Genomic DNA, 12,452 nt, shown 5'->3' with positions numbered 1-12,452 from the left:
ATAAAAGGTGTTAGGGTTCTGGTATTTGGGGCGGGGTTCGAAGGTTGAAGATGAAGATCATATGGATCTTCATCCGGATTATGTGTCCTGGGTTCGGGTGTGAAAAAAACTGGGGTTTGGGATGAACAATCCGGTTGAACATCAACCGGATTCTGGGGTTCATGGCGGCATTAGGGGCGGCTCACGGTGGGATACTTTGAGTTTGTTGGGTTTTGGTTGTTGTTGTTTGAGAGAGGAGAGAGAGCAACGAGGGAGAAAATGAGATGAGAGAGAGAAGGGATCGGAGATATGAGAGTTTCTTTTGCCTTTTGCTCTTGATTCACCCCTTTGTCCACCGTTGGATTGTGGCCACTTGGCCTCTCATGGCCATTTGGCATCCCCATGGAACGTGATTCCATGCGCTGTGTAACCACGCACCCTCAACCATTAACAACATGCAGACCGTTAGATTGCCTGTGTTGGATCTGAAACCATCAGATCCAGATCCTGTGATCAACACTTGAAATCCTCACCACAAACCATGCGCCTGCACCACACATAATCTAACGGACTCCCAAAAGCTAGTGGGCCCACCCTTTTGATAATAACACCCTCCTAATTACTACCTCTTAACAAAATGCACCCCCGCTTGCGCAAAAATAAAAATAAAACTAATTAATTTCTATTTTATAATTTTAATAATTATTTAATTGATTTCTTTTGATGACTCGATCTAATTTTCTCCTCAAACCGACTAAACCTATTAGTCGCAGTAGACGAGAAATATATATATATATATATTTTTTTTTATTTTTTTAATTAATTTAATTAATTCTTATTAATTCTCTCCTCGACCCGACTGAAGCTATCAGTCGCTTTAGACGAGAGATAAAAATACACAAATTAAAACACTTTCAATTTGCTGCCCGCGATGATCAATCTATCGATCTGAGCAATCAGCAATATCCTTTAACCCGTTAGCTATACTGACCAAATCCATTGGTCACCGCATCTAACGGTGCCAAATCAAATCAGGGTTGTACGCCCAAAACTTAAAACATTCAAAACACTTCAAATCAAACTACGGATTTTCATCCTAATTCAAAACTGCGAATAGGCCATTCAAAAGGCCTTTAATCGATTTCATACAATCAAATTCTAATTCAAAGGCGTACAACCTTGTGCCCGAACTACGTTGACTCTGATTCTCCATAAGGAGATACGTAGGCACTTGGATAACCAAGGCGAGTCCCCTTCCCCATAAATCTCATCTTTGCCCTTTTCACTTCCTTAGCTATTAACCTCTATGATTTTGCCATAAAACTGTTACCTTAGATTCAAAGCCAATAGGAAAGGGTTGAGGGTGCCTAACACCTTCCCTCGGCCTGATTATAATAACTTACCCTGAATCTCGTATCTACGTAGGGTTTCCTATTCGCCCTTCAGAATAGGTGGCGACTCTAAGTTATTAATTTTTAGGCAGGTTGCTACACAAGCGTCCATCCTTCAAGAGGAGTTTGAGATGATTGAGGAATCGATGAAGTCTTCTTGGACATGGCAGTCACTCACTTTCTTCTTTGGCGTCTGATCACACAACTTTGTTCTTTTGAGGAGGATCTTTGTTTTATAATCCTCGTTTTTCGTTTCTGCTTGGCATTTCCTCTTTTTTGTTTCCCTAACTTTTGCCCGGACAAATTCTTTTGAATTTTATTTTGGAGTCCAGCGGGATGCCCTAATTTTTGCCTAAGTCACTTGTTTTCAAGTTGTTGACTTAGCGGGCTTTTCTTTCTTTCTTTTTTTTTTTGAACAAGTCGTGTGATCCTGAATCTTTGATTTGCGGGAGGTGATTGTGACTGCCTCATTCTTTGGTTGATGAGGGGTTACCATTGTGGCATTGACTTTCCTCAACCTTTTGAAAGATAACCATTGTTGTATCCTTGGACGGACACTCCTGATGAATTTTGATTGCTCGATCAGGATAATTGAACGCTACCCTGCCCCTGGGTTAAATGTGAGGGTTTTTTCCTTTTTTGTATAGAAAAGAAACTCCTACTTCAAGGCTCAAAGGGGCTAACGAGGGTTTATCTCCCTTATATCTCCAGTGTTTGGGGATTAGAAACAATGCCTGTACATCCTCAGCGGGGTTTTATTCAAAAGCACACAATTAGAGATTTTGCATTTATTATTTTTTCATCATTCTCCTTTTGATATTTTTTTTGTTTAAACCAGAGTTTGATATCGATAGACAGAAATATATGAGTGAACACGAATGGATTGATCCGAAACTAGCATATGCAATGCATTTTTATTTTCATTTAAAAACAAACAGGTTTTACATGGAAGAAACATTTAACAAAACAAGGAAAATTACAAATGAAATGCAAAAATGAATTGATGATTGCCATAGTTGAGGAGGCTTGACTCCGTCTGGACTTGTTGATCTTGAATACTTTTTGTAGTTCCTTCCAAACACTTCAGATTACTTCAAAAGAAAACTCCAACGAAATCACCCAAGAGTTGTAAATTTCTGCCTTGCTTTAGGGATTCGAGCAATGCGAGTGATGCAATGCTCAAGATAAGAGTACGTCTTGCTTATCCCTCGTGCGGGAGCCCCAAGCATAGATGTTGGAGAGATATTCACCATCAAACACGGAGGAACCTTGCGTGGTCATCAAACTTAGGGAAGCTATCTGTTGTAAGGAAAGACCGAAGCACCAACTGAAACATCAACCTCCACGGATACAACTGGGCACAAGAACCTCGAGAATGAGAGATGCTTCTACAGGAAATTCTTGATTACCTCTTGGAAAAAGAATCTGACGAAGTCACTCCAGAATTGGTAATGCTTTAAGGGATTCGAACAAAGCAAACGGCGCAATGCTCAAGATAGACCAGGTCTTGCTTATCCCTCGATCGGGAGCCCCATGAACCTTTCAATTTATGTGAAGACCATTTGGAGTGAATGATATCGCTTTGGAGTCGATGAGATCTTGGACTTTGTGTTTCAAAATATTACAATCCTCAGTTGAATGTCCAGATGTCCCAGAGTGGTATTCACACTTTGCATTTAAGTCATATCCTTGAGGAATCGGTGTTGGAGGGGGTTTAGCCTCCCTTAGTTCGACCAAGGATTCATTGAGTAAATGAGAGAGCAGTTGACTATAAGTCATAGGAATCGGGTCAATCTTTCTTGGTGGTCTTCTCGGCCTTCGTGGTCCTTGTTGTTGGTAATTTTGGTGATAGTTAAGAACATGAACCTGAGGGTAAGCAGAGAGTTCCTCTTCTCCATTCTCTGGGGTTGCATTTGTTTCACTTTTCTCTTCTTCAGTGAATTCATGAACATTGACCATATCTTGGATTTTACCCATCTTTAAAGCATTTTCAATTCGTTCTCCTACGACAACCAAACTTGAGAATTCGGAGGAAGCACACCCAATCATCATGTTCAGATAAGGATCTTTCAGAGTATTCATGAACATGTCTACAAGCTCTCGTTCCAAAAGAGGAGGTTGGACTCTGGAAGCTAATTCTCTCCATCTTTGTGCATACTCTTTGAAAGACTCATCAACCTTCTGAGTTAAACTTTGGAGTTGTAGTCTAGTAGGAGCCATGTCACTGTTGTGTTTGTAGTGCTTGAGAAAAGCCTCTGCTAGTTCATCCCACGTGCGGACATGGGTTCGTTCAAGTCGTGTATACCACTCAAGGGATGCCCCACTTAGGCTATCCTGAAAGAAGTGCATTAGAAGCTTATCATTCTCTGCATACGGAGCCATCTTATTGCAAAATGCCTTGATGTGACTCATCGGACAAGTGGTACCCTTGTATTTCTCAAAACTGGGGACTTTGAACTTAGCAGGAATCTTGATATCAGGAACTAAGCACAAATCAATAGCATTTAAACTAGAGGAGCCTCGACCTTCTAAAGCCTTCAATCTTTCTTCCAGGAGATGGAATTTTCTCTCATTTTCCTCGATCGGGAATTTGAAAGCTTCAAGTTCAGAATCATTCTCATGGTGTGAATCCTCCTTATTTGGAACTTCCATGGGCACAGGTTTTGATCCCCCATTAGCAACAGTGGTCGGAGTATCCTTGGTCAACTTAGCAACACTTTGTCTGAGCTCTTCTTGCCCCTGAACAACAGCATTGAGAGTCTCCAAGAGTTGGGTCATCCTCTCACCCATAGCATCCATGTCCTTACGAAGTTCCGCCTGATTTTGTTCAAGACGGTCCATGATTCTCCTCTGATTAATCCTTGTATGATACGGATGTAGGGAAGTCAACTTTGTTGAAGAAACAGAAATCTGGATTGAAAGGGACCCCAATTAGCTTCTGATGCGGAACCATGAAATGTATGATGATATGAATGCAATGTTTCATTTCCGAGGAATCCTAAAGTCTTTTCGCACATTCTTTCTTTTATCCTTTTTTTGAAACCAAAGCTTTCTTTTTTATAGAATATCTTTTCTTTTCTTTTTTCCTTCTTTTCTATTTCCTTTTTCTTTTCATTTCTTTTTTGGAAATAGACTTTAGAATTCCTCACAAATGAAGTGGATAAAACAATGATGTTATGCAATGCAAGCATGGGATCAAGGTCCATATGATCTGAGTAACCACCACACCATCCTCTGAATAACTGATGTGAAGCTTCTGTACAGGCCAAGTGTCACAGGATCAAAGGTTCGACGCCTTTTTGAATACCAGAATATCAAGCACCATGAGAACAGACCAAATAAAGGTCCGACCTCAAATATGAAGAGCCATGGTATGTAGGAGTCAAGGTTTCCTGTCCCACCCCAATCTCACGGGTATGAATTCTAGACTCGGACAGGTGGTCCCTAATGGTCACCAGGGTCTACAGTTCCCATGGGGTACAAAGTGTTTGAGGCAACAAGCGTGCCAGACACAGTGTTCCATGAAAGAACCTCGCCCAGTTGTGGTACCCCATGTCAATCTCATCCATAGCAAGCGCTACGGGAGTCAACATGAGCATCCACGCTAATCCTATGTGTCACTTGGCCTGGGTAGTGGGCCTTTTACCTCATACAAACCCCCCACCTGCAAAACAGAACAGAAGACCCCAAGGAACACAGAATATAATCCATATGCATGACGTGCAAACAGAAATAAACATGACATGCAGGCAAAGAATAAGCATGCAAACATATATACAAAGTATAGACATAAAAACAAGTAAACACCCAGTAAATAAACAAACAAACGCAGGCTAGGATCAACTCACTAAGGATGGACCAGCAACAGGTCTAGCAACATCCCCAGCAGAGTCGCCAGCTGTCGCACGCTCGCGAAAAATGAACAGAGTCGCCACCAATATATTTATCCCATAAGGGAAAGGAATATCAGAAAACCTAACAGAGGAAGGAACAGGGTCTTGCAACCAGAGAATCAAGGTACGGGAGTCGGTTACGCGAGGGGAAGGTACTAGCACCCCTCGCGCCCATCGTACTCGATGGTATCCACCTATGTTTGTTTCTATCTAAAGGGTGTGTACTATGTCTATGTCTATATATGAATGAATGCAAAAGAAATACGGGGAAAAGAAGGAATTATTTACAAATGTGCTCGTTCAAGCCCCGCGACTTGATGCCTACGTATCCTTTTCAGGAATCAGAGCGCCGTAGTTCGGCTCCATAGTTTCTGTTTGCTTTTGTGTTTTTTAGTTGGGCGGAGTTAACGCTCGCGCTCTTGCATAAGGGATCGACCTAGGATGCAATGGAGCGGAGATAACAATGCCCTTAAGAAAGGAGAGAAGAGAGAGAGTTTGAGTGTTTCGAGGAAATCCCTTAAGCAAGGGAAACTCGAGCTACTCTTTGGTTTGTATTTTTTAGAAGTGGGAACTTACGCTCGAATGGGACCCTTAAGCAAGGGAGCTCCAAGCACTCGAACATCCCTTAAGCAAGAGAAGTTACAAGCTTCCATTCCCTTCTTATTAGTCAAAGTATTTATTAGTCATTTTTATGAGTTTTCTTGGTATTTTTTATGGGAGTTTATTCAAGTATTTTTAAATGGATTAAAGTTGAAAAGAAAAAGAAACTAGCCTAAGTATGAAGGGAATTTCTACCTAATGTTGTCATGGTTTCTACCTAAGGTTAGGATTAAAGGAGACATGGAAAATAAAGCGCTAAGTGGAATATTGAAAATAGCATGAAAAAGAACCAGTCAAAATATAGCACCAAAGTGAATTAAAAAATACTACTATTTTTTATGGTTTTTATGAAAGAAATGAGTTCAAAAGATTAATGTCAAAATTAACCTAAAATCTACTTATTTTTATGAGCCTTTTTTAATGGTTAAAAGAATTCTAATTCAAGCCTAAAATATACTAAAAATCTATTAATCCTAAAACTAATATTTTTATTGTTTTATGGAGACAAATGCCTAAAAGAAACTACAAATTAAACTCTAAAAAAACCTAAAATCTATCAAGATTTTATTGATTTTATATAGTAAAAAACTAAGTAAAATCTAAAACCTATCAATTTTACATATGAGTCAGGGGGTGTGAAATTAGAATGGTGGTGCATATAGCAGAGACGCTGGGCCCAGGGTGTTGGCCCAACTAGGGGTGCTCAAAACCAAACCAACCCAATAGAAAACCCCAAACCAAACCAAACCAAATCGAAACCGCAAAAAACCGCATTTGGTTCGGATTAGTTTGGGTCATTTTTTAACAAAACCGCACGGTTCGGTTCGGTTTGCGGTTTGTATTTTGTAAACCGAACCAAACCGAATCAAACCGCATTATATTACAACCTAACTTTTACTTAACTCACATTCAACCCAAACTTAAATCTATTATACCTTAATCTTATGATTACGAACAATTTTCTCATCCTTACGCATGATTTTAGACTCGATCTTCTCAAATCTCTAATAGCATTATCGCGCATTCTTTGCCACATATATCTTCCCTTTTTTTTCTATAATCTCACTCTCTTATATTCTTTCTTTTTCACCTTCTAATTTTTATGCAAATGTTCCCTATTTCAGTTTTGTTTTTATCGCAAATCTTCTTCTCTAATCCTCAACTCTTTTGTTTTTTTTTCTTTTCACCTTCACTAATCTCTCATCTCTTCTATTTTTTGTTTCATTCTAATAATTTTTATATTGTTTTATACTATTTTTTTATGTTTATTATTTCACTTTCGTCTAATTTAATTTTTACATATTAAATAGAAAGTTGTTGTCAAAATATGACGAGTTTTGTTGTTATTTGATAGTGTATGAATGTCTAAATACAAAGTTATGTTGTCATCTATATGTATATGTATGGTTCAATAAAATATTTTGTAAAAAACCGAACCAACCGAACCGAACCAAACCGCATTAGTTTGGTTTGGTTTGGTTCGGATTTTTTTTAAAAGCCAACCGAACCAAACCAAACCGCACGATTTTTTCTCTTGCGGTTCGGACGATTTTTTTGGTTAAAACCGCCCAAACCGCACCGCGAGCACCCCTAGGCCCAACAGAGTTTTTGTTTGTTCACATTGCCAAAAACATGTAAGATTGGGCCAGAATAGGAGATGTAGAAGCAATTTCGGTGACAGGCCCAGTGTATTGATCCATGGATTCAGATTTTGTTTATCAATTATACCATTTTTGTTTAAAAAAGAAAATGAATTAAGAAAAATAAACATACCAATAAATAAGAAAGAGGATTAGGGCTACCTCGATACGCCGTTCCCAATTCTCAGACTCTCTCCCTCTTCATGAGAACAATGGCGCGGCAGCGATAAAATTCACTCTCCGATCAAAGCTCAAAAACGCCACCGTATGCGCCTTCATCTCTCCGAATCAAGATCCAACCTCCTCAAGCATCTTGGTTCTCAGTCTCTACCGTTCAACACTCGGAAGCGTGAATCGAAGAAGACCGTCGAAGAAGACCTGGAGGCTTCAAGCTGCGACTGCGAAATAAACGCGATGCTCCTTAAAATTAGGTAATCTTCCGTTACTCTTCTTCTTCTTGTGCTATCTTCCTCTTCTTCCTCTTTTTCTATTTTATTTTCTGTTGATGATGATGATGATGATGAGATTGAAGAGTGGTGAATTTGTGATGCAGATGAGAGGAATGATGAAGATACGAAGAAGATTCTATGGTGAATGAAGGAGAAGGTGATGATTTCAGGGAGAGGTCGAAGATGATGAGTGTTGGTAGAATTAGAGAATGGAAACAGAGTGGCTAAGAAGAAGATGAAGGTGATGGAGAAGGTGAATGGAGATGGTGGAAGATGTGTGAAAATGGAGAGGGAAGGGTGAGAATGAGCGTGTGTGAAATGGTGTGTCTAGAGAAGAATGTGAGAGTGAAGGTTGAAATGAGCGTGTGGTTCTGTTATATAGATGTGAGGGATGAAGTTTGCAGTGAAAATTGAAAGCCGTTGGATTGAGTTTTCTGTTATGAATTGAAGGGTGAGGATCTGGCGGTTAGAAGTTTGTTACTTCTGTTTCAAGTTAGTTGGAGATTGAGAATGAGGATTAAGAGTGATTTGAGGGAGAGGAAGTTAGTTAAATTCTGTTTTTGGTTGTTATAACTGTTAGAGGTAGTTATGTGGTTAGGATTAGTTATTGAATGTTAAAGCTGTTATGAATCGGTTTGGAAAGTTAACTGGCAGTTAGGGAATTTAGTTAGGTTTTTTGTAACTGAATTTTCTCCTCTATTTCTTATATGCAGGGTTCATTTGGTTCAGCTGAGTTAGTTTGGATTTCTGTTAGGAAGGTTAAAACAATGATTGGGAAAAGTCAGTTATGGTTAAGACTGAATTTGTTAAGTTGGTTATGGCTGTTAGTGAATCAACATAAAAAACTAGTTAAATGCAGGAACTGAACAAACTGTATGATGATGATTGAATATGCTAGGGATTAACTGGTTTTTTTATTTAAAATGTTGCAGGGGAATTGACTGATGCAGGGAGAATTTTATGGGCTGGCTGCAATTTCGGTTCTGTTTTGTCTTGACAGGTTTGGAAAACGACAACGGCTTGAAGAGTGGATAAGGAGCAAAGCAAAGGCATTATTTTGGATTAATTTGGGAGCTGTTTGGAGTTGTTGTGCAGGTTGAAGACAAATGCAGGTGAGGATGCAAGGTTTGTTGTATTTGCTTCTTGAAAGTTGCAAGGACGCAGTAAGTTATAGTATGGAACTCTGGAGTTTTTGATGATATGTGTGCACATGATGATGGTATTCTGACTCTGTTCTAATGCTGCAGGCTTGAGATGAAACTGGTTTGGGCTGGGAAGCGGTGTTCGATGAATTGAAGTTTGATGCTCAGGACTGATTAGTAGATGGCTGATTTTGGTTTAGTAGATTTTTGAACTGCTGGCTGGAAAATTAGTAATGATAATTGGACTTCTGTTTACAGGTTGGTGGCATTGGAGGTACAGGGAATGTATGGCGCAGGATTCTGAAGCAAGAGAAGCACTTTTATGAACACTTAGTCTTAGTGTAGATTCTTAGTGAGCTCGTGTTTAGGACATGCCTTGTAATGTAATTCTTTATGTCTCACCAAAATGTAATGACCAGGACATGCCTTGTAATGTAATTCTTTATGTCTCACCAAAATGTAATGACCAGTCACGGTTTGCAACCTTGAAGATATAATATGAATGGAATTTGGATGACCATGTAAACTCATGAGTAGACTTGAATGAATCTTGTAGCCCATATAGATCTTGGATTTTCAATGATATTTCCTACTTTCTCAAATTTAAGCGTATCCTTCACTTTCTCCAATTCGTCTCTAGTTTGAATTCAAGACTTCTTCTTATAGACTTCAGATTGCAACTTGAACAAACCAAAGATAAGGTGGGAACCAAGACAAGCTTAACATGAATCTTGGTCGAAAGCCAACCTTCAATGATTGACTTTGACCTCCAAAATTCAACTTTTTTAGCATATGATTTCCAACTTAGAAGTGATTTTAAAACACCATTTTTCATCAAAGCTTTGCGTAGCATCCAAGGCATATATGAATTGTGACACAAGTAATCAGATGGACCACACTTTGACTTGATGATGCAACTCAGGTGAAACTTCATTGCATTGAAATAGACTGTATAGCAATCATAACAAAGCCTTGAAATCGACCCTGATGAAGGTGACACCCTGGTAGCCTGATGAGTATAGAATTCTTAATGATCATGAACACAATTTTTCCAAGATCCTTGATCCCATTATTTACGGAATGAATACAAAGTCATGTTAGTACCCTAATGGAGGTATGCATATGAGACTATGAAATGCATGAGCCTAAGCCAGATAAAATTAAAGGGGTAGGACAAATTTGGGGTATGACAGTACCACATGCATAGTGTCAGTTCATACATATGCATAAGTTATAACATGATTGGATGTATTCCAGTGTTGTAAATATTAATGATGTATTGATTTTGGTTTGCTTGTTGTGAATGTCTGTTTATGAAACAATTGGGTGAATGATACAACTGTGATGTGTTATGGATTTATAACCTTATAACATTTGTTAATTATGATGAGACTCACCCTTACATGTTGTCATTTTCAAATTGAGGATAGCGGTTGTTCGAATCGGTGAGGATTAGCTCATGAGTCAGTGTTTTAGTAGCGTCAGGTGTCATGCTCTGATAGTTGTAACACTGGGGACGCGATTGTTTAGAGTTTATGATTATGACTCTAGTTATGTTTTGATGTTTTGAAGGATAAGTTTTGAAAATGTTAAACTTAGTCCGTTTTTTATAAATTTCCGCTGTGTTAATATGAACCGTTTTAATTTATGATGATTACCTCAGTGAATGCATGACATGACTGAATGATGTTTATATATTATGAATTGTGGCACCCTTATTTCATGTACTCTGAATAATTGTTTTAAATTGCCGCGGGGTTAGTAAGGGGTGTTACAGTCGACGCTCCATCGATGCTGGATAATTAAAGTTTCAATATACTTAACATTAATGACTTTAAACACTTGATTTATTGTTCCTAAACACTTAACTAATATCTCATGAGCCTGAATGCTCCTTCATTGTGAAATTTTCGTTGACTTTCTTTTATCTGAAAATTCCAGTTTAACACTTATACAAGATGATGAAGTAGAAAAACAATAAAGAACATAATAATTGTTAATCCAGTTCATTGCAAACCACACTCACATCTAGGAGCTATCCAACCTAAGAAAGGAAAATCACTACTTCAAATTAGTACAGTTAGTCTTATAGGAACAACAACCCCTTATTGTTCAATGTCTTTTCCTAATCTTAGTGACTTTTTATTTAGGACCCCTTATAGAACTATTTCACTCCTAATAGTCAGAAGGACAAGCAGACTTACTCAGAATTCTCTCAATTCAAGGCCACTTTTCTAATAGTACTCGTGAAGCTTCGTTCTACACTCCCCTTAAATATGAGAACTCTCTCACTTTCACTTAAACACTCTCCTAAGTGTTTAGACAATTTAAATATGCTTGAAAAGATGAAACAATCATCCCACACAAATACTTTGTTCTCAAGCTTATAGAATTAGTATCTTGGAACAAAGTTTTACAACTCAACTAACAAACCAAACTTTATGTCTTAAGATATAAATGAAAGTGCTAGAGTGGTGCACAAAAATAGCACAAACAAAGACTCAAAAGATAAATCCTAACACAAGGAATCCTCATAACTTGCACACCTCAAACGTGAAGTTTGAGTCTCCTTAAATACCAATCCAACTTTGGGTTTTTCCAATGTGCCTTGGCAGCTCTGATTTCGTCCAGAATTATAAGAGATTCTATTTTGATTTATCTCTAAGAGCTTCCAAAAGATATGGTTTTTTTATTCAAATTTAAATCTCCATTTAAATTGATTTGGTCTTCAAATAATTATCAAACAAATCACACAAACAAATTGTTGAATAATAGCAACAAATCTGATTGAAAATAATCAAAACTTTCGTACCTATCTACGACAACCTGGGTCTGTTGTCAAGAGCTAGATGTTGCACGTATGTTGGGATATTTGTTCCCACATGTTGCACCAGAACATCCAAATTAACTCTCTTCATGGAATATAAATCTTCTTTGTAGAATAAATCTTGAATTAAATAAATATGAACCAAATCTTCCTTCAAAGCACATTCAATCAAATCCTATTTAACTAAATCAAATCCAAATCTTTTTATTAAATCATATCATTCATATTCAAGATTTAGTAAAATATTTTTCTAATTGATTTGGATTAACAAACTTCTTCCAAAATTAAACGTATTCATATTTTGAAGAAATTAACATCAAAACATATCTGAAGGAAATCTGAAGATAATCAGAACTCAATTCTTACGCCAATATGTCACACAACATGTGTTGAACATCTTACTCAACAAGTTTCTTACAACCAAATCTTTATGTCAAACACTTTAGCTAAAACTTGGACTGAACAAATTTTCATAGAAATAAACATAACCACACTCAGATTTCTTCATTAAATCTAGCTAACAGGCTGAGG

The sequence above is a fragment of the Vicia villosa genome, linkage group LG2 (assembly GCF_029867415.1).
Source record: "Vicia villosa cultivar HV-30 ecotype Madison, WI linkage group LG2, Vvil1.0, whole genome shotgun sequence".
NCBI lineage: Eukaryota > Viridiplantae > Streptophyta > Magnoliopsida > Fabales > Fabaceae > Vicia > Vicia villosa.
Note: the sequence above shows the minus strand (reverse complement) of the source record.